We start from the raw sequence: 23,857 nt of genomic DNA, 5'->3' as shown, positions 1-23,857 counted from the left end.
AGGTGATTTTGCCCCCTAAACATTGTAACGATGTCTGAAGACATTTTTATGTATCACAACTGCGGAGTAGTGTGTGTGCTTCTATCTAGGTTAGAGGCCAGATGCACAGGGTCACCCCCACAGCAAATAAATGCATGTTCAAGTGAAATAATAAAACACAGCAACCTCCACACATGGCTCGAGGACTGTGAGCAGAGCACAGCATTCACAATGGTTAGTGAATGGCATCCGTCATTTCATTAATTCAATTATTTTCATTCGGTGCCTAACACCAGACATGCACTTCAAACTGGGGAGAGCTAAATAATCTAGCTATGGCTTCTATTGCATCCTAGTGTATAGATAAAACAAAATTATTTTTAAGGCAATAATGCACTATTATAAAATGTATTTTTTGGGGCAAGTGAGTTTGGTTTGCCTTGTGAGCGCTCATCACATGTTATCTCGCGGTGTCCAAGGTGATTTTGAATGGTCGTTCTCGTTGGGAACCAGAGGTAAAGTCCGTGTGTTGAGTGAACTCTAGTCCTCACACTCCCGTAGTCCTTACACTCCCGGACACTTCACTCTCTTATTTCAGTTCTGAATATGAACTACTATTTTACAACAGTTTGATTTTTTAAGAAAAGGTTTAAAAATATAAATTATAGGGCAATCATTTTAACTTGAAATCAGAAATAAGATTAAATAAGCACATGATTTTAAAAGCCCATCTTTATATTTTCAAAAATAAATTTTATGTAAAATATCCAACCCTTCAACACAAACCTGCATGTCCAAATTCCATTTGTTTTTTTGTTCTCTTATTTCTACTAACATCTCACTCTTAATCATTCCTCTCACATACATCATTACCCCTGTCATCACACACAATCGCAATCCATGCTCCAGGGGTTATAATCAGTTTTCATAGTGGAGAATGATGGGGTAATATCCACTGGTGAGGTAAGGCAAAAGTGAAGGTGTTTCAAAGAGGATCATGGCACAAAGAAAGACACAGAAATGGGAAAACACCTGCACACACTTGTATGAGACTGTTCTTACAGTTCTTACGTTGCTGTAAAGAAATACCTGAGATTGGATAATTTATTTTTAAAAAGAAGAAGTTTAACTGGCTCACAGTTCTACAGGCTTTACAAGAAGCAAGGTGCTGGCATCTGCTCCACTTCTGGTGAAGCTTCAAGGAGCTTTCAGTCACGGTGAAAGGTGAAAGGGAAGCAGGCAGTTCACATGGCAAAAATAGAAGACAGAAAGAGAGAGTCAGGGGAAGTGCCACACACTTTATTTTTTATTTTTTAATTTTTTGGAGATGAAGTCTTGCTCTGTCGCCAAGGCTGGAGTGGAGTGCAGTGGCGCGATCTTGGTTCGCTGCAACCTCCGTCTCCCGGGTTCAAGCCATTCTGTCTCAGCCTCCCGAGTAGCTGGGACTAAAGGCGCACACTGCCACCCCGGGCTAATTTTTTTGCATTTTCAGCAGAGTTGGGGTTTCACTGTGTTGCCCAGGCTGGTTTCGAACTCCTGAGCTCAGGCAATCCACCCACCTCAGCCTCCCAAAGTGCTAGGATTACAGGTGTGAGCCACCGCACCTGACCAGTGCCACACACTTTTAAATGACCAGATCTTGCAAGAACTCATTCACTATCATGAGGTCAGCACCAAAAGGATGGCACTCAACCATTCAGGAGAAATCCACGCCTAGGATCCAATTCACCTCCCAACAGGCCTCACCTCTAATACCGGAAATTACAATTCAATGTGAGATTTGGATGGGGATAGATAGCTACACTATATCAACACTTGAAATGTCATGCACACAGGTCAGCTAGGTAACAAGGCAAAGTTCCTGGGACAGGAGGCAGAAATAAGACACACACACTTGGCTTGGACGTTGAAGGGTTCATGCGTGTGGTGCAGGATTAAACCAGATGACCTCTAAAGTCTTCTGGAGCTAAGACCCTTTAACTTTACTCAATGTTGACATGAGAAAGGGAGGCTCAGGTCAGGGTTTGAAAAGATTTGACTGCTGGGGTAAAGAGCTTGAATAAGATTGAATAAGATGGGAAGGTGGTAGGAAGATATTGAAGGTTTGGGGTCTGCAGAATAACGAACAAACTGGTGCTAAGGAGATGATTCAGGTAGTGATGGATGAGAAGAATGATAAAGGTAAGATGCTACCACCAGAAACATCATGGGAGACTGCCAGCCAGGGCACTGGCATCTGAAAGTAAGGCCTGAAGCTGGGCAGCGGCAATGGAAACAGACAAAGGAGGAGGGCAGACTCAGGTTCCGCTGGCCCTAGGGAATTCAGGAAAAGTGCAAGTTTATTCGGAAATCTGAGTTTCCTCAGATTTAAAACCCGAGTTTAGATATGTTGGAGTTGAGCTTCTTGCTCACTGGACCAAGATCCACGTGCTCTTCAACTCTCAAGCTGTCTCCTCCCCGGTAGGTCCCTGGGAACCCTGATTTGCCTCAAGCAGATGCGTCTGCTTCATTGTCACCAGGGCCACGGCACATGAGACCTTCATTCATTTCACTAAGTCCCTGTAACGTCTATTTCCATATCTAATGTTATCCTCTGTCTAAATAGCTCTATGTAGAAAGGATTAAGGCTTTTCTATGGCATTCTTTGTTATGGGTTACAATGTGTGCCCCTGCCCAAAGTTCATATATTGAAGACCTAACTCCCAGTACCTCAGAAATAATTCCAAGTAGGGTCATTGCAGACATACCTCATTAAGATGAGGTTATGAGAGCAGGCTTGTGTCCTTATGAAATGTGGAAATTTAGACACTGAGACAGACAGACACACACACACACACACCACATGGTAAACATCCTGTGAAGACAAAGCAGAGATCGACAAGCCAAGGAACAGCAAAGATTGCCAGGCAGTCACCAGAAGGTAGGAAAGAGGCATGGGGTAGATTCTCCCTCACCAGCCTCAGGAGGACTCAGCCCTGCTGACATCTTGATCTTGGACTTCTAGACGCCAAGATTTATGGGAGTCAATAAATCTCCAAATATATTGGAGTCAATTTATTGTGAGACAGTACATTTATGTTGTTAAAGCCACCTGGTTTGGGGGATTTTATCATGCTAGCCTTAGGAAAATGATACACTCATGAAAAGTAAGATATTGCTATGTTCTTGGAAAGTATAGGATTCAAGAACTGGACTCTTCGCTGAAATACAATTGTAAATCCATGTGCAAAAAAGGAACATGTTAAATATAATTTAGTTATATAGTTATTTGTTCATTATTCAGGAAACAAATAGCAATAGACTTGCCAGATTTTCCTTTCAGCATATTAGTTGAATCTTATAATTCATAGAAGCCATTGCTTTCTGAATAGGAAAGAATTTGGGGGTCTCCAAGATTCTGGGCCAGTTCTGGGCTACATCAAAGCATGGTAAAAAGATTCCTTTCCAAGACATGAACAACAGCTGTGCAAAACAGTCTTTGTACTTAAACTTGTTTTCCTCTTCCCTTCCTGACCTTAAATTTGTTTTCACATTTGGAAGATAATTAGTAACTATTTATTGGGAAACCTGTGTGCACAATACTAGAAATATTATATTGAGAAGAAAGACTGGGAAAACTGCAAAGTCAACAAATTCAGTCTGCATCCAACCAATGTTTAGATAAATTCAAATCATAATTATATCATTGGAGATTAATAATGATGAAACTGTACTTAATGTAAATCTAGAGAAAGTATAAAATGTATACAAAATAGTAACTTTTTCTGAAATATCTAATGCTCCATTTCTTCTGTTATTTTTTTCCACATTCAGATTTAGTTGACTAGTCACGGGAAAGAAAAGCCATTCTATTTACAAAACAGATCATTAAACATAATTACATTTATAAGCAAAACTACTTAAGGTCCCAAATGTCAGGCTCAGAGGCAGATCATCAGATGTAAAGAGCACACTTATTAGTTTGAATAGTGCTATTTACCAGGCAGCTGCACAAAAGGTGACCGCGGTAAGTAGTATGCAGGCACCTAATACATTTATATTATAGGCAATTATGTTTGAGATCAAAAGAATTAAAAAACACGAATCTTTTCCTCTAACAGACAGCTGTTTTGGAAACAGACTTTGTAGATAATTAAAATAAGTTGGAATTCATTTTTAAAGTTTTCTTTGTTTGCTCTCCTTGCTACCCAGTGCTGACTTGCAAAATAATATTTAATAACCATAAAATCTTACCTAATCTGTATTGATTACTTATATCACTTAATTGTATCTGTCTTTCAGGCATCCTTTAAGATCATCCTTTTACATCACCCTCGTGAAGTCTCCTTATCTATTCTAGTCTCACTAATCTGTTTCTTCCTAAATTTCTCTAACACTTTCTGTTGTCTCCCCCTCCTGAGATAGGCTGTCATGCATGTTCATTTCCAGCCTCTCCAGTTTGGCTGTAGAAGGCTGGAGAATATAGCTTGTGCTGCTTTCATCTTACACCTAGCAAAATAGAACCATATACATTTTGGATAAAAGGAAGAAGAAAACAAAGAAAGGAAATGAAGGAAGTGAAGGAAGAAGAGCAAAGGAAGGAAAGAGGGAGAAAGGAAGGAAGGAAAGAAGGAAAAAGAGGGATGGGGATGTGGGCGGAAAGAACACGTGGAAGATGGGAATCACCCACTACACAGACTTACCTGAGGCCCTTCAGCCCAAATTGTAATTAATGCCAATCCTCTCCTGACTGAGAAGAGAAGCATCAGGAACATCCACTGCGAGTTATCATTGGAAGAGAAAGCTCACGGTCTATATATATGGAATTTAGTTCAATGTGTTCACTGCACACTTTAATTCTATTATAATCTCATTTGTCTTCTATGCGTTTACATTGTATGCATCCATACTACAGGGTGTGTTAAAATTGTATTGGCTTGAATGTATCTGAGACTGATGAAAATTTCTATGTATTAACTTAATAAATTGTAAAAATGTATCAGATTATCAATAGATTTTTACTAACCAATTTTCTCCTTGACAAATAGCAATTTTGTTCAATGTGCCATATTTTATTAATGCAATGAATCAAGATTAAGAATTCCCCAAATGTGCAGTTATTTGCAAAGTGCTAAAATGAGAGATTAAAATTCACAATGAAGAGATAAAATATACTCTAATATCTAAAAACCAGATATGGTCTGATTATATCTTTAATCACACATAAATTGGATTTTTTCAAATGAAATGACGTGGGGTTCATTGCTATTTCAGTTGCATATTTTACCTTCAGAGATATATAATTGTGTATGCATCTATTAGAGTGTGCATATTATAGTTTTGTAAATAACTTTCACATGCATCATCTGATTCTCACTAAAACTGAAGCAGACCGGGTAGATCTTATGACATATAATTTATAAATTACAACACTATGATGGTGATACTAAATGACTTGCCCAAGTCACATAGAAGGAGAGAGAAAAAGGAGAGGAGAGAGGGAAGGAGATAAGAAAGTATAACTAGAGAAAATGAATGTTAAAAGTTTTATCTTCACATTTATTATTTTCTCAGCAAAAATACACTCAAAAATAATTATAATAAGTTGCTATCTTGTAAACTGATGGCCCCAGGGTTATAGTTTCAGGGTCAAAAAATAAGCTTCCTCTAGATTGGTATATTAAAACAATTTTTTCATTAAAACATGAACAGTATTGAAATGTACAAGTACTCAACTTCTCAAAACTTACGTTTTCAGTTTTTTTATGTAATGTCACTAATTTCAATTCCTTTTCCTAAGGCCAACAAGACATAAAGGAGTTGTTCCCTGGTACATTTACTTTGACTCCTACAAATGATCTTCCTGTTGTTATTTTTGCATGATGTTTACATAGCCTTTGTAAGCTCTTAAGAATGTCTGGACTTAGTGTAAAAGTTTGATTTTTTTCTGGTGTGGTGTGTGTGTGTGTGTGTGTGTGTGTGTGTGTGTGTGTGTGTTATTTTGCATATTGGTTATTTTGGCCAAGCAAATCTTGGTGTTTTTTTGCATTATTTCCAGGGTTCAAATTTATTATGATATCTATATCAGTTTCCAACTGGCTTATACATGCAGTACCTTTACAGAATCAAGAGAACAGAACCACTAAATGCAGTCAAATCCACAGATTAGAAAACAGAAGTAGAAAAAAGGAAGAAACAAACAGAGAAAGAAAGAGAAAAAACAGAGGGGTGGGAGTAGAAAGAAAGAGAGAGAAGGGAACATTGATTTCCATCCTGCAGAAAAAGTCACTAGCCTGTTTTACTTTCTAAAGCAGGTCGCACTCTGCAGAGAGAGCCGGCTTTCCTACACCATCATTGGCATGTTACAAATCGTTATTGGCCACTGACCTGGAGCCATCTGCAATGCAGGATTGAACTATTCTGTGCTCACCTGTGTGAAATTTGAACTTCTTGCCTCTGGTAAGATGACCAAGATGCAGACTCAAGAAATGCGTTTATGCTACTGATCTTTTAAAATTATGGAAATATCCACATAACAGAATTTCTTTTTTTTTCTTCTATTTTCAACACCTTTAAAGCAGCAGCATCTATTCCAAGATGCTTAAAGTCAGAGTCTCTATTGTTTTGAAAAAGTATGTTAATTTGAGATCATATTACTAAATTTGTGTGCATCCTTTGGCATGATAGAGATTTATAATTCCATTAAGTTATCTTAGGAAATTAAAATAATCATGAACTTCTAAGGCATTTTGATTTCCGATATTCTATTTTTCTCAGTAAGTACCCCTCCACACTGTATTTCTTTCTACTTACTAAAATTGTTCTAATGAGGTCATCTAGAACTGTATAGCAGACCACACTAAGAGTTATTCACTATGACATGTGATTTTACCCAACATTTTAAAAAATATCTGTCCTTAGAGGTTACTTTTTCCTTTGTTTTGACTTTATCACTTCTTCAAGTAGTAATTATTTGTATGGAAAACTGGTGCAATTGTCTAAGTCACATTACACATGGTGAATGGAAGCTATAATTTAGGACTAAGAAACACCTCTCTGTTCAAAACGTTTAAAAATGCTTCCAGTGGGATATTTTAAAGATTACCCAGGATTTTGCTGTTTGAGTCTGTAAATTCTTCCTGCCTTCTTGGAAAGGCAGACATATTTAGAAGACCCTGAAAAATCATCAACTAAACTCAGGACATCTTAGACATCTCAGGTAGATGCTACTCCTGTTTCTGTTGGAACATTTTTTGATGTATCCAAATGTGTTGTAAGATCTCATTTTCCTTTTCTTGGAATTATTAGAATGCAATTTATGTTAAATTATGACATATTAAGGATGCCTTAATGCAACCATCTCCAACCCCACCCATTGGTCACAGGTCAACTGTATAGATAACAAATTATGCATAATCATTTTTCTATGTAAAAGATACTACATTTTTCTACCCTTTTACAGGGTAAACCTTCCCAGGATAAACTTTTCACGTTATTCTTTCTGGGCTTTAGCCATTCTAGTTTATTTCCTCTGTATATACTTGTTACAGTCTGAATGTGGGTGTCCCCCCAGAATTCATATGTTGGCATCTAATACCCAACAGAGTAATATTAGGAGGTGAGGCCTTTGGGACGTGATAAAGTCATGAGGGTTCCACCCTCATGAAGAGGTTTAGTGCCTCATAACAGAGGCTGGAGTGAGCTCCTTTGCCCCTTGTGCTAGTGACACCGTAATGAGGCACCATGTATGAAGCCGAGAGCCCCCACTAGACACCAAATCTGCTGGTGCCCTTTCTTGGGCTTCCCAGCCTCCAGGACTAAAGTTGTGTTGTCTATAAATAAGCAAGTCTAAGGTATTCTGGTTACAACAGCCAGCAAACAGACCGAGGCAGTATTCTAGTTTATAAAATTCTTAACCACAGATGGCTCCCTGACATGAATATATTATTCTAAAAGAAAATCATCAACTTGGGATATTAGACATTGCCTTTCAATTTCAATAGCGTATCTACATTAATTGTGGTGAGGCTGCTCTTGTTATGTTGAATATTAGTTAACTAATACATATTTTTCCAAGTGTCTGTTGTAAAGACAGGTCCTTGACATTCTGAACATATGCCATTGATATTTTGAATTCACCGGCAGGGCTTACAATTCTCCCTAATAAATTTCCAAGGTTTTAGAACCAAGGTTCTAAAAATGTATATGATTTCACCCTCCCCTTCCAGGCACACTCCTTAAAGACATGTGTACACATATGTATCCAGGGGGCATTCCAGGACACCACATAGCAGCATTATTCACACATGCAGCCAGGTGCTATGGCTCATGCGTGTAATCCCAGCACTTTCGAAGGCCAAGGTGAGAGAGGATCACTTGAAGCCAGGAGTTTAAGACCAGCCTGAGAAATATAGTGAAATCTCGTCTTTCCAAAAATATTTTTAAATAACTGGACACAGTGGTGCATACCTACCATTCCAGCTGCTCAGAAGATGAGGTGAGAGGACCACTTGAACCCACAAGTTTGAGGCTACAATAAGCTACAATTGCACCACTGCACTACAGCCTGGGAAACAGAGTGAGACCCTGTCTCTAAAAACAAAACAAAGCAAAACATAATCACTCATATGGCAGGAAAAAAAAACCAAAAACCAAAATCCCAGTAGCAGAATGACTAAAAACCTTCTGGTATACTCACAAGAATAAAAGTACCCAGCAGAAAAACAGAATAACCTGCAGACTATACAGCAAAAATGAATAATTCTATTCACATAAAGTTCACAATCACACAAAACAAAATTATAGCACTTAGACGTGTGTACTCAGGTGACAAAACAATAGAGAAAAGCAAAATAAATAAATAAATACTATGAAAGTAAGCATGCTGGATGGTGGAATGGTTTATAATAGTCTATTTCTTGATACATGTTTACCTTATACTAATTTCTCATGTGTGCCTGTATATTACGTGCATTTTTCTCTGTATGTGTTATAGTTCTCAATCAAAAGACTAAGATCAATTTTTAAAAATTAACTATCTGCTGGGCGTGGGGGCTCACGCCTGTAATCCCAGCACTTTGGGAGGCTGAGGCGGGAGGATCACGAGTTCAGGAGATAGAGACCATCCTGGCTAACACGGTGAAACTCAGTCTCTACTAAAAATACAAAAAATTAGCCGGACATGGTGGCGGCGCCTGTAGTCCCAGCTACTCCGGAGGCTGAGGCGGGAGAATGGCGCAAACCCGGGAGACGAAGCTTGCAGTGAGCTGAGATCGCGCCACTGCACTCCAGCCTGGGCGACAGAACAAGACTCTGTCTCAAAAAACAAAAAACGAAAACAAAAACAAACAAATAAAAACAAACAAAAATTAACTATCGTGACTATCCTTCTGCAATCCACAAGCATTCTAGGGCATAACTAATATTGGGGATTATTTCAGGTGTTACTTGACCATGGCTTTAGCCCCTTTCTCTTCTCACTCAGTGTACTCAACTTCTGCTGTATCTTGTAGCAACGTTAGTAATAAAAGGTCTTCTGGGATGACAGCAACATGACAGTAGCAAAACAATGTTGGGGTTGGTGGGGAAGAAAAAGAGAGAGTCCATGATGCAAGAAAAGTCCTGGGCCACACTCAGTTGGATCACGTTCTCAAACTTGAAAAATGACCAAAGGTAAAATAAAGTCATCAGAGCAAGCAAGATTATGCTGATCACCTTAAGCCAATGATAACCCACTTTTAGAGCTCGAGTTGGACCAATCTCATTCAAACCATGTGTTTATTACATTATGGGGAAAGAGTGAAATTAATGCTAACTTGTATATTCTCATATGCACACATACATGTACACACAATCGTACATTCAACATTAGGGAAAGATGTACAGCAAAGTGTAAAGTGTAGCTTGCCATAGAGTAGTAGGATTATGAATTCTTTCATTTTTTTCTTCTGAATTATTTGTACTTTGTAATGTTTCTATTAACAACCAAAAACCCTTTCTCTAGTTTCTGTATGAGAGAAATCTCCACTTAAAAATACTCCTTCAGGTTGTACAAGTATCATACTGGTCTTGATGTTTATCTGGGATTCCAATTCCATTTCTGTTGGTCTTTCATTATTTGACCTTGATCAGTCCTCTGCTTATATTCCTCCCTGAAAGTTTCAGATCTGTCTGCCTGTTCTTTTAACTATCTTTTACTAAAATTAATCTTTGATGGTCTAAGGCTAACACTGGTTTATTAAGTATTTTGTTTTAAAGTAACCTGGTTTAGCTCAGCGTTTCTCATCTTACTCAGTTTCTCCTGTCCACAAATAGGAAACATGGTTGATGAGAGCAGCAGTGTCCTCTGGAAAATCCAGGAAAGTTTGCAGAACATCTGGTTAAAATTGAGGATGATAACAAGATAGCTGAATAGTAAGTCCCATCGCTCACTCTCCCAAAAAGACATTGTCTAAAAAGCAACATATGAACCAAAACACCTTTACGAGAACTCCAGAAACCAGTGAAGAAGCTGCAGTACTCTCAGGGAATGCAACTTCACGAATATCTGCAGTGAAATGGGTAAGAAACGCCTTTACATTCTGCCCTCCCTCACTCTACCCCAAGCTGGCTGAGCTCAGCACAGCTGGGAGAAAATTCTCAACTCATAGCTTCTCTCTCAGGAGGGAAAGAGAAGGAGGAAAAAATGCATCCAATGTTAGGGCTTTCAGGAGATACCAAGACACTGATTTCTCATTAACCTGATTTAGAATACTGACAAAACTTGCATACTTTAGATCCCTGGGAGCCACTGAGAACAAAAGAGAACTGTAGGCTTGCTGAAGCAGCAACAAAGATAAACACCAGAGGGAGCAGGAGATTACAAACTCCTGGAAAAGAAACAAGCAAACCTCTCTGGAAAATTACACATACTAGCCAGAGAAAGTGCATCCCAAAAAAGCTTTGGGAGGCCTCCAGAATCTCTAGCTGGGCTGACTAGTCAAGTTTTCCTCAGTATAAAGCTAGTCCATAAAGACTAAGAAAGATAGCTTTTTTTTTTTTTTTTTTAAATACCCAAGTCTCCGCAAAAAAAAAAAAAAAAAAAAAAAAAAAAAAAAAAAAAAAAAATTGCAAGGCTTAAAAAGAAAAAGGGAAATTTGGCCCAATCAAAAGAACAAAATAAATCTCCAGAATTCAACCCTAAAGAAACCGAGATCTATGAATTACATAACAAATAATTTGAAATAGCTACCTTATAGCAGCTTAATGAGTTTAAATAAGACAGATAAACAAATAAGAAAAAAATCCAGAAACCTATGTGTGAACCAAAAGAGAATATTAACAAAGAGATAGGAATTACACATTTAAAAAAACTTCTGGACTTTAAGTATATAATAACTGAACTGAAAAATTCACTATGAATGTTCAATAGCAGACTTGGCCAAGCAAAAGAAAAAAAAAGGTGAACTTGAGGACAAGTCATTTGAAGCTATCTAATCAGAAGGTAGATAGTAATATAAGTGATATTATTTTCTGTAATAACAATCAGATAGAAATGAAGAAATCTTAAGATACTTATGAGACATCATTGACTGGGCCAATATATGCATTATGAGAGACCCAGAAGAAAAGAGAAAGGGGCAGAGAGCTTATCTGAATAAATAATGGCTGGAAACTTCTCTAATCTCAGGATGAAAATACACATCCAAATTTAAGAAGTTAAACACACTACAACTCTGATAAATCCAAAATGACACAGAGACACATTATAATCAAACAGGCAAAAGTCAAAGACAGAAAGAGTCTTGAAAGCAGAAAGAAAATGTGACTTGGTACAACAAAGGGAGCTCCCATATGATTATCAGTGGGTTTCTCATAAGAAATCTTACAGGCCAGAAGAGAGTGGAATGATATATTCAAAGTTACTTTTTAAAAAAATCTAGCACGCAAGAATATTACATGTGGCAAAACTGTCGTTCAAAATGAGGAAGAAATAAAAACTTGCCTACATAACCAAAAGCTAAAGGAGTTCATCACCACCAGACCTGCCTTAAGAGAAACATTAAAGGGAGTCCCTTCAAAGTTGAAATGCAAAGGTGTTAGATGGCAACATGAAAGCCTGTAAAAATACAAAGCTCTCTGGCAAAGTTAAATACACAGATGCTCCTTGGTTTATGATAGTCGCATAAACCCGTCGTAAGTTGAAAATATTTTAAGTCAAGGATTCATGGGTAAGAAGTGTGACTCACTGCTGCTGCCCAACATGACAAGAGAAGAATGGTTAGGGTTAGGATTAGGTCATACAGCATGATCAAGTGGGGTTAATTCCTGTAATGTAAGGATGGTTCAACATACAAACATAAATCAGTGTAAAACACCACATTATCAGAATGAGATATAAAAAATTACACAATCTCAATTGATAAAGAAAAAGCATTTGACAAAATTCAACACCTTTTCATGGTAAAAAAAAATTCAACAAATTAGAAAGGAAATTGCCTCAACATAATAAAGCTCATATATGAAAAGCCTACAGCTAACATCACACTCAGCGGTGAAAACAGTGAAAACCTGAATGTGTTTTCTTTGAGATCAGAAACAAAGCAAGATACCCACTCTTGCCACTTCTATTCAACATAGTACTAGAAGTCCTAACCAGAAAAACTAGGTAAGAAAAAGAAACTAAAGACATTCAAATGGTAAAGGAAGAAGTAAACTTATCTCCATTAACAGCCAATTCTGTATGTAGAAAATTCTAGACTATGCACAAACACACACACACAACACACACACACACACATGCAAACTGTTAGAACTAATAAATGAAATAACTAAAGTTGCAGGATCCAAAATTAACATGCAAAAAGAAGTTGCTTTTCTATATACTAACAATGAAGAATCCAACAACAAAATTTTAAAAATGATGCCATTTACAATAGCATCAAAAAAGAATAAAATGCTTAGGAATAAACTCAGCCAAAGAGGTAAAAAGATCTATACACTAAAAAACATTGCTGAAAGAAATTTATGAAGACACAAATAAATGGAAAGATATCCTGTATTCATAGATTGGAAGATTTAATATTGTTAAAATACATGTAATATTCAAAGCAAGACACAAATTCAACATAATCCAATGGCATTTTTTGGCAAAAATTGAAAAGAAATTCTTAAATTTATATGGGATCTCAAAGGACCCCAAAGATCCCAAACAACACTGAGAAAAAAAGAATAAAGCTGGAAGCCTTATACTTCCTGTTTTTAAAACATGTTAAAAGCTACAGTAATCAAGACAGCATGGCACTGGCATAAAAACAGACATAAAGACCACCGGAACCGAATAGAGAGCCCGGAATAAATCCCTGTGTATATAGTCAAATGATCTTCAACAAAAGTGCCAATGGGGAAAGAACAGTATCTTCGACAAATGGTGTTGGAAAACTAGTTATCCACTTGAAAGGCAATGACATTTGATCATTACCTTATGCTACAAAAAACAACTCTAAGTGGATTAAAGGCATAAATGTAGGATCTGAAACCATATACATCTAGAAAAAAAAACATATGAAGAAAACCTTGTGACTTTGATTTGGCAGTGATTTCTTGATGACACCAAAAGCACAGGCAACAAAAGCAAAAATTGACCAATAGGACTACATCAAACCAAAAATCTGTGCAGCAAAGGAGATCATTAAAAGACTAAAAAAAGCCTATGAAATGGGAGAAAATATTTTCAAGCTATACCTGATAAAAGTTTAATATCCAGTATATATAAAGAGCTCTCACAAATCAGTAACAAAAAAATCAAATGACCTGATTAAAAAATGGAAAAAGGATTTTAATAACCTTTCTCTAAAGAAGATATACAAATGAACAAAAAGTTTATGAAAAGATGTTTGACATCATTAATCATCAGGGAAATGCAAATTAAAACCACAATGACATATGACTTTACCCTTATTGGAATGGCCACTATCAAACAAATAAGCAAACAACAACAACAACAACAACAACAACAACAACAACAGAAAATAACAAGTGCTGGTGAAGATATGGAGAAACTGGAACTCTTGTGCACTTTTGGTGGGGATGTAAAATCGTGCAGCCACTATGGAAAACAGTTTAGGAGTTCCTCAAAACATTAAAAGTAGAATTACCTTATGATCCAGGAATCCTACTTCTTTGGGTTTTAATCCAAAAGAATTGAAAACAGAATCTAGAAGAAATACTTGCACACCCATGCTCATTGCAGGATTATTCACAAAAGCCAAGATGAAAGCAACTTAAATTTCTATGAACAGATAAATGGATGAAGAAAATTGGCCTACCCACAACAATGGAGTATTATTGAGCCTTAAAATTTAAGGAAATATAGTCATAGACTGGAACATAGATGAATCTTGAGAACGTTATGCTAAATGAAAAAAAACAGTTACAAAATATCAAATATTGCATTATTCCACTTATATGAAGAACCTAGAATAGTCAACTCATAAAAACAGCAAATAGAATGTGGTTACCAGCAGGGCATGGTGGCTCATGCCTGTAATTCCAGTACTTTGGGAGGCTGGGGCAGGCTAATCACAAGGTCAAGAGATCAAGACTATCCTGGCCAACATGGTGAAACCCCATCTCTACTCAAACTACAAAAATTAGCTAGGTGTGGTGGTGCATGCCTGTAGTCCCAGCTACTTGGGAGGCTGAGGCAGAAGAATTGCTTAAACCTGGGAGGCGGAGGTTGCAGTGAGCTGAGATTGTGCCATTGCACTCCAACCTGGGTGACAGAGCTAGACTCCATCTCAAACAAACAAACAAAAACACCTTCTAGAGATCTGTAGCTCAACAATGCCCATATAGTTAACATTACTGCACTGTGCACTTAGAAATGATTAAAATGATGTATTTTGTTGTGCTTTTTACAATTTTTAAAAACTGACACCAAGTAAAGGCAAAAATAATAATAAAACCTATGATAAATTCTTAGAACATAGGTACCCTGGAAATTAATTAGTCCAGATTCCTAATGTTACAGATAAGCAAAGTCTCACATTACTTTTATATGGCTTTCTTTAAAGTCTAGGTCATCAGGTTACTTTGCAATGATTTACTTTTGTGATATATTCTAGCTCCTCATGTTTTAAACGTTTAAAAAGTATTTGTGATGTGTGCATATATATTACATATATAATTTATTTTTGATGTGATTCTATGTACCACCTCATATCATCAAGGATGCTTCGTTATGCAGCTCATCTGACCTACCCCGTTTTCTGGTATTTCTGTAATTCTCCATCATGTCCCAAAGATTACAAGTAGCACCTGCAAAGGCACATTTGCAATTCTTTCAGTCTCTTGGCATAGGATTAACTTGAGCCTAACTTGAATGATTTTCAAAGAGCTGAATGAATTTTTGTTTTAATTTCCTCACCTATCTTTGGCTGTAATCCAAGATTCTGACCTTTTTTTAAAAAAACAAAACAAACAAACAAAAAAAAAACAAACTTTTTTGAGCTTATTCTCCTTGATGAAGAAAATTGGGGCCACAATTATGAAGAACAGTTCTGCTTTGAAACCATCTTGATGGTTTTTATACCGTCAGCTCCTGGCAGAGGTTGGCCCCCACCTTGCAGCTCTTTTTGCTTGCACTGGGCCTGTACCATTTCACAGGTGAGGCCTAGGAAAGGTTTTCCACATATTCACCATCTCAGAGAATTGAGATGCAGAACAGGAATCTTCTCCAGCTTGAGGTGGAGAAGACTGACTATATTATTGACCTTCTTATTGACCATATTATACTATATTGCAATTTCCTGCCTCAATGTCTGTTTTATAGTATATATTAGGGAAACCCCATATATCATCCTTGTCTGAACACTTACATATCTATAGCTTTAGCAAACTCCCTTCCTTAGAAATAACCTGTCTTAGGTTCACTCCAGAAAACTTGTTTCTACATACTAAAATGAAAATAGCGAGCTATACCCTATATAAAAATATATTCTCAGTATTCTGTCCTACTAACGTTCTTTATTTCTTAGGCCAAATTTCTTTTGTCTTGCTCTTGCATATAGATCTAAATCTTTGAAATGAATGTAAAGTTAATGGCTCTCTGTTTCAGATAATAAAGATAAAAGGCATATTAATAGACTTTTCAAAAGAAGATTTGAGAGCTCATGAAATGATTTCAACCCAGGGACTGCAACCACATATTACTCAGCTGCTTATAACCAATAATCTAAATTAGAAAAAAAAATTAGTAAGCTTGAATAAGACTTTATCATTCTTAAAGAAATTATTTAATATTTCAAATCTGTTCATTAAAGGCACACAGTACCACATTCTACAGTTTTTAGCCTCCTGGGTTTATTTTTAAAATATCAACTAATTTCAGTAATAAAAATAACATTAAAATGCTTTCAACATTTTGGTTATAGAAAAAGAGTATATTCAAATATCAATTTTTATGCATAATTCAATTCAGCTTATGATAATTTAAACATCAAACTGTTATCTGTACCTTCAAGCATTTTTAACCAAAAATGCCCAGAATGATTTGACGAGGAATTAACTTTACTTACATTACCGAAAATTATGTCTATCGTGCTAAATAGTTGTGGATAAATAATAAGCATCAAAAATAAGAAATAAATATGACATCAAGTATTTAAATATACTATGGGTTTTCCCTTCATTTTTTTCTTAAAATTCAATAAGTCTACAACTTATTTTATTTATTTATTTATTTTTTGAGATGGAGTCTTGTTCTGTCACCCAGGCTGGAATGCAGTGGCTCAATCTCAGCTCACTGCAACCTCCACTTCCTAGGTTCAAGCTACTCTCCTGCCTCAGCCTCCCGAGTAGCTGGGACTACAGGAGCGTGCCACCATGCCCAGCTAATTTTTTGTATTTTTAAATAGAAACGGGGTTTCACCATGTTAGCCAGGATGGTCTTGATCTCCTGACCTCGTGATCCGCCTGCCTCGGCCTCCCAAAGTACTGGGATTACAACTTATTTTTATATGTCCAGTCTTTTCTGGCATCACAATTATTTGCCAAAGTCAGCTACCTCATAAATTATACTAAACATCATGTTCAGGTCTCATTATTCCAATGATCAGGGTTCAGCAAACATTTTCTGTAAAAGGCCAGAGAGTAAATACTTTAGGCTGTATTGGCTGCAGAGTCTCAGTTGGTCACACATTCTTTATTTTGTTTGGGTTTTTTTTTTCCATATTTTAAAAGTGCAAACGACATGTTTAGCTTACTGGCTGTACACAAAGAGGCCAAGGTTGGAACTGGCCCGCTGGTGGTAGTGGCTTCTTGTTTCCAGCTATAGACGGTTTTCTATATGGCACTTGTTTAAAAAGCCAGTTTTCTTCTTTTGAAATGTGCTAAGAGCACAGGGTAAATAATCAGCCCTTTTGGCAAGTCTGGATCTACCCTAAGCTAGCAGTGTAACTCTGAATAAGTGATTCAGTCTCTGAGTTTTCTTTTCCTCATCTGTGGAAGGAGCAGATGTCTTTTATGGAAGGGAGAAGCAGATGAGAGAGAGTCAGAGGATGAACACGGTGGGACCCAGGGTTACGGGCAGAGGAGAGATACGATAACAGGTGAGACAGAGGGTCCCTAGGGAGAGCTTAGGGAGCTGTTGAAGCTAGAATCTCCCCCCAGGCACTCTTGCCTGGAGGGCAGCTCGCTTCTATCTTCTGCAGTGTTCATATCCACTCCTGTAACACCAACCCAATCCAGACACACAGAGATGAGTAAGAAGCAGTAACCACAGTGCCGGGGAAAGTCCGTCGTTTCAGCAAGTGCAATACACTAAGGGTTAACAGCGAAGATGGGCAGGCAGCAGAAGAGGCAGAAGAGGGACCTCTATGAAGTGCGGTGTTTGGGGGAAGATGATCCGGATTTGATTCCAGCTGAACAAAGCTAGAAGCAGCTCATGCCCAGTGTTCCGGGGGATGAATAAAGTCAGTGTATTCAGAAATGCTAAGTTCCACGTAGAGAACAAGCACCTCGGTGTTGTGAAACACAGGGATGTGAGTTGGGAGAGGGGTCAGAGGAGTCTGGAGCTGGGCAGGGAATGGGTCAAGAAGGTGTCTGTCGTGGGCAGGAGCAGGCACTTTATGCTGCAGATGATAGGAAATCATTCAAGTCTTTTAAGCCAGAGGGTTTCATGGCTAAATTTGCATTTAAGATAAATCACTCTGGCAACTGTAAGACTGGAGCAGGAAGATGAATTAGGGCCTAGTCCCTTAGCCCTGACAGGGCATGATGAAGATTGGATCCAGGGCAGTCCTAAAAGGCCAGAATAAAGAAGACTTATCTCAGTCACATTTGTAAGACACATTGTAAAGACTTGATGACTAACGGAAAATGGGATATGGGGGAGGGAAAAGAAGAAGAAGGAAAACAGCAGGAAACAAAACAACAAACAGTAATCAAGTCCGGGCGAGGCGGCTCACGCTTGTAATCCCGGCACTTTGGGAGGCCAAGGCGAGCGGATCACGAGGACAGGAGTTTGAGACCAGCCTGACCCATACAGTGAAACCCCATCTCTACTAAAAACACAAAAATTAGCTGGGCGTGGTGGTGGGCACCTGTAATCCCAGCTACTTGGGAGGCTGAGGCAGGAGAATCGCTTGAACCCGGGAGGCAGAGGTTGTAGTGAGACGAGATCACACCACTGCACTCCAGCCAGGGTGACAGAGAAAGACTCCGTCTCAAAAAAAACCAAAAAAACAAAAAACAAAACACAACAAAAAAGCCCAGGAATCAACAGGAATAACAGAGGCCTGCCTAGAGAGAACAATCGAGATTAGGATTCCAGTGTGGATGTGAGGAGTCAGGTGTGGTATGGAACCTCCAGGTCAGGACTGGAGATGCAGATATGGATCCCAGGCACAGGCACCCACCAAGAGGTGTGGGAGACACTTGAGACCACAGGAAAGAATGGAAGGGAGGGGCCACCGGAGCTGAGCGAGAGAGGGGCCGTGCCAGGGAGAGGGTCAGAGAAGCCAGGCTGAGGAGAGCTCAGGAGTGGACTTCCATGAAGTGGAGGGAGGGAACCGAGACGCCTGTGCCCAGGCTTCTCTGACCACAGAAACAAGCACATCGCAGAAATTATAAAGAACAAGTCACTTAACATAGTTATTTTTAAAAACATAATTACATACAAAGAATTGTAATCCTGTGTGGGATATACAAGAAATGAGTAGATTTGATCCTACCACTTAGAGTTTACCAATATTTCATCCACGTTTACTTTTAGTCACAGTTGAGAATGTAAACCTAAACGTCCTTGAAATTAGTGGCCTGGTTTATTGTCACATCTTCCTAGTTATTATAATAACATAAAACTAACAAAGTAAGAAAATCTTTGCAGATTCCTACATAAATGGGAAAGAGAAGTGGCTCTAGCTAAATGGGGGTTGGGGGTGCGCCCAATGTACATTTTTGAAAGACCATCCACTGTGTTCTCAAACGCAGTGTGCTCCTGTAAATGACTCGGAGGAAGGCTGTGATCCCAGCCCCAGATTCTGATTCCGTAGGCCTGGGACAGGCCGGGGAATCTACTTCTTATTGGGCACCTGCAGAAAATCTAGAGTTGGCGTCCCAAGGAGCACACCTCGTCAGTCCTTAGAAGTTTACAGTCTTCAAAGTCAGGGTCCTGCATACTTGAACGACTACTCATTTTCAGGAGATGTCACTACAAAATTGTTAATAAATTTTTATAATTTTACATTGTCTGAAAATTATTTAGCACATTCTCTTGGAAAAAAAAAAAAAAAAAAAAGAAAGCCCATGCTTAAAACAGGCAAGTTGAGTATAAATGTTTGATCTCAATTAACTCATGAGTCAACAATGCTCTGAAAGCATTGACTGAATCCTTACTGAATAGCACATCCAGGGCAGGCTATTAGGATACAAAGATGAAAATAGACTTAAATTAAGATAACAGATGTTACAGGGTGGTAATCACCCACATGTATCGCAGCCCCAGAGGAGGCCCTAATTTTGCCTGGGGACATCTGTGAGAAGGAGAAGGACCAGAATTCAGTCATAGGAAATTGGCAATGTGGAATGAGTATGCCTGCCCTACGTCTAGACAGGGCACTTGTGAGGATCAAATGAGATATTAAATGGAAAAGCAACTTTGGGACAGGTAAGATGTTGTTACTGTGAGCTTTTCAGTTGCTAAGAGTAATGACATTTCTCCTTCTAGGACTGTGTCCTTGCCTCAGTGGAATTCAGGTGAAAATCATCTGCTCATACTGCCTGGCTTTAAAAATTTTTAAAGACCAACTGGTTAAACTGGATGCATTTTAATCTCAGTAAGTTTTTCTTGTTCTCCTCACATGCTCACTCTTTGGTGTCTGGAAATCTTAAAGAAAATGTGTTATTTCTAGTACAGAGCAGAATGTAGAAGAAAGGTTGGTGGGCAGAGAACCACACAGGAAGGGAGTAAGGAGAGGAGAGAGAGGCAATACATCTGCGGCAGGTTTCACTGGCCAGCCCTTTTCTCGGGAGAAAGTAATCAAATCACTCTCTCTCCCTACACATCTACCACCCCAGTCTGGTGAAAACAGCAAGACCCAGCATCCTTGCCAATATCTAGCTTTGTGATCTTGAAAACAAAATTACCTAAGTCTTCTGGACCTCTTTGCCTTCATTTGGAGTAGAGCAAGCTTGAACAGAACATTTTGAAAGTACCGTTCTACCCCAGCATTTTCTCATTCTATGAACATGTGTTTTCATTGGCCTGGATTTGCCCTGGTGATGAGATCCGGAAGGGGCAGACGCATTTTTGAGGTGCTCAGCTGAGCACAAGCTTAAAGTATCATTTTCAGATATCACAGTTCCAATGCCGTATCTCTTCTCACTTATGCAAACGTTTTAACACATTTCAGATCTGCAAGTTATGTACACACATAGAGATACACACATATACCTATATATTTGGATCATATATGATTCTATGTATGATTGTGGCTTTACCCAACAGATTTTATTTTCTGATTTCTCAAGGAGAAGGCAATATTTCTATTTTTATTCAGTTTCCTTCAAGAACATTGGGGTTCTGCAGCCAACTTGTATACAGTGTACACTCTCCTTTATCCACAGGCAACTAACTTACCCACAGATTACATTCATGACCCAGCACAGCAGCAGGTGGGGCTTGTATCTTCAAGCATTCTCAGGCCAGGGGGGTGGAGGAGAGGGGCAGAAACCTTTACAGTATTAATTGCATGTGCAAAATATTTTAGCTATTTTAATGTATACTAAACAAATCGTTTTACTTTATTAAATTTCCCCTCCCAATTCTCATAGTACACAGATAAACCCAACCATAGCATTCTGCCCTCTAGATAAAGTTGTATTGGTTAAATATATTTTTCCTTCAGTAAATAAATATCACACTCTGGATGATTTTTATAGCAAGTAGTATGGTCCCTGGAACATATGCTATCTGTAATGCATTGCTGTGTATACTGTTTTCAAAACGTCCATCAAATGTAAACCTCATATGCTTACAAAAGTTAATCACATGTGATAGTGTTAAGTATATGTCACATATGCTTCTATAATATTAACAAACTAAAATAACTTCAAACAGACCAATAGACATGTTTTAGAGCACTCTTAATCCACAGATGACAAATTGCCTTCAAGGCTTCTACAAATTAAAAATACTAAGAGGAAAGTGTAATTTATTCTGGTAGCTATGCAATAATCCCACAAGAAAAAAACTGGTTGTCCCAGTGGATCTGTGGTTGGCCCCTCCTCAGTCCTGTGGCTTTGATCTCAGGATCTCATTGACGACTTTGGGATCCCTTGTTCTTCCTCTAGATTCTAAGTGAAAAGCACTGGGAGATGCATGGATAGACCGCAGGAGCGTCAGAAATACTCCTAAGAACACATGGCAAACGCGTGTTGTAAATGCTTTAACCTTCATTCCAACACAGACTCCAGAGACTGCGTGAGATTCGCAGAGAAAGCCACTACTCAGAAGAGGCTCCGGGCTTCCCCTGCGCTTCTGCCTTTGGAAGCCGCAGGCCAGCCCTCTGCTCATTTACTCCTCTGGCCGATTCAGAGCAGCCAAGTTTCACTTGACCCTGCTTAGCAAGAGAACCCGCTCCTCCTCCAATGGCTAATAATTCTTCTGAGTGGCAAACGGTTCACACCCAATTTTAATGCCCTGGCTCACAACCCCCACACAGACATCTGAGCCACATGTGAGTAGCTTCTCTGTAAATGACAGAAATACTAAAAGAACTTGATGGAAATCGTCTCCATTTCCTTTCGGGGGCGTACTAGGGACCAATTAAACGGAGCACTTCCACCGGCCTAGTGGTTTTCTGCAGCCAGGGAAGACGGGGCGGTGCGCTGAGGCTTGGCGCCCCCCGGTGAGACCGGCCCCTCACTTGGCCGCGGGCCTCTGAGACAATGGAGCTGACACTGCCCAGCGGGGGTCGCGCAGAGGGGTCAGCAGGATCCGCGGAAGAGGCAACAGCTGGGGAGCCCTCCTTCACCCTACATCTTTGTTCTGCTCTCTTTTCCATCCCCAAAGAAACAGAGGAGGAGGAAGCAGAGCCCCCACCGCGCCTGGGAGCGGTTGTGTAGGTGACCACGCCGCTTCCCCCATCTCCCTTAGCAACGGGGCTTCCGCGTCCCTCGAAATGGCCAGTTTCGCCCCCTCCTTCTGGGGTAGGTCCAGAGTTCAGAAGGCTTCTACTCCCAGCCTCCTCGGCTTACGCATCCTAGCGGTTGGGAAGTGCCCGCGACTCCTTTCCCAGGAAGGGACCGACAAGCCTCCTCTCCACGCCCCCCAGGCGCGTCCAGTCCTCACCGTGCGAGAACTCTGGGTGGAGACCCAGCGCCTCAGGTCCGACCGCCGACACCCTCCCGGCGTCCCCAGCCCGGCCGCGCAGAACAGTCTCTGCGCCCCGCTGACCTCCAGACTCGGAGAGGCTGCCCCGCCGCGTTCTCCGCGCTGGGACCGCGCGCAGCGCCCCGCCGACGCCCCTACCTGCCGGAGAAGGGTCCGCGGGAGCCGGGGACCGGGCAACGCAGCGATGGCCGGGACTCGGCTCGGAGACCAGCCCCGCGCAGCGGGTGAGAGGGGTCGGCAGTTGCCCCTGTGCCCGGGGCCGGCGCAGATGCTTGCAGCCAGGCCGGCTGGAGGCTGGGGACGGCTCCGCCACCCGCTCGTTAGCGGCTCTCTCTGCCCGCCTCTGCGACCCGCAGCCGCGGCGTCGACACAGTCCCCGCCGGCCCCGCCTCTCCCCTCCCCGCGCGCCCCCCGCGTGGTGCCCGCCGCAGCGCGGGTCGTGGGGCTGGGCTCCAGTTCCTGGGGCTCCGCGCCTCGCTCTGCGGGTCACTTTCCTGCCGCGCCCAGGACGCTGAACCCGCCTGGCTTCTAATTCCCGCCCGGGCAGCCCCCCGAGTCTCCGGCGCCCTCCTTTCCGTGCTCCCCCGCGCGTGCCTGGAGACCGCGCCTCTCTCCGCTCCTGCCCGCTGATCCTCTCCGCTCTCCCGCCTCTCTCTCTGCTACAATTCTAAGAACGTAGCTCACTCCTGAAACTTTTCTGTCTCCACTTCAGCAAGATCCCAGGAGCTGGAGGGGAAGGGAGTGCCCAGAGCTGTGACCTGCAGCCCAGGTCCCCCTGGGCAGTCCGAACAGAACAAAGGCCATTGCGGGGACTGTGGCAGTGGTTACCAGATGAAATGAGTGACCCCTTTTAAAGCTACAGAGGCCATAACAGTCTTTCGCCCTCTCTGGTAATTCAAGAGCCTTCTGAATTGGGCTCCAAAAATCAACTTCAGCCTTGGACCAGAGAACATGTGCTAGAATAAGCCTGCCTCCAGGGGACTGCGCCTTCGCAATTGTTAGACAATTCCAGTGCATTCAGTGTGA

The sequence above is a fragment of the Rhinopithecus roxellana genome, chromosome 18 (genome assembly GCF_007565055.1).
Source record: "Rhinopithecus roxellana isolate Shanxi Qingling chromosome 18, ASM756505v1, whole genome shotgun sequence".
Lineage (NCBI taxonomy): Eukaryota > Metazoa > Chordata > Mammalia > Primates > Cercopithecidae > Rhinopithecus > Rhinopithecus roxellana.
Note: the sequence above shows the minus strand (reverse complement) of the source record.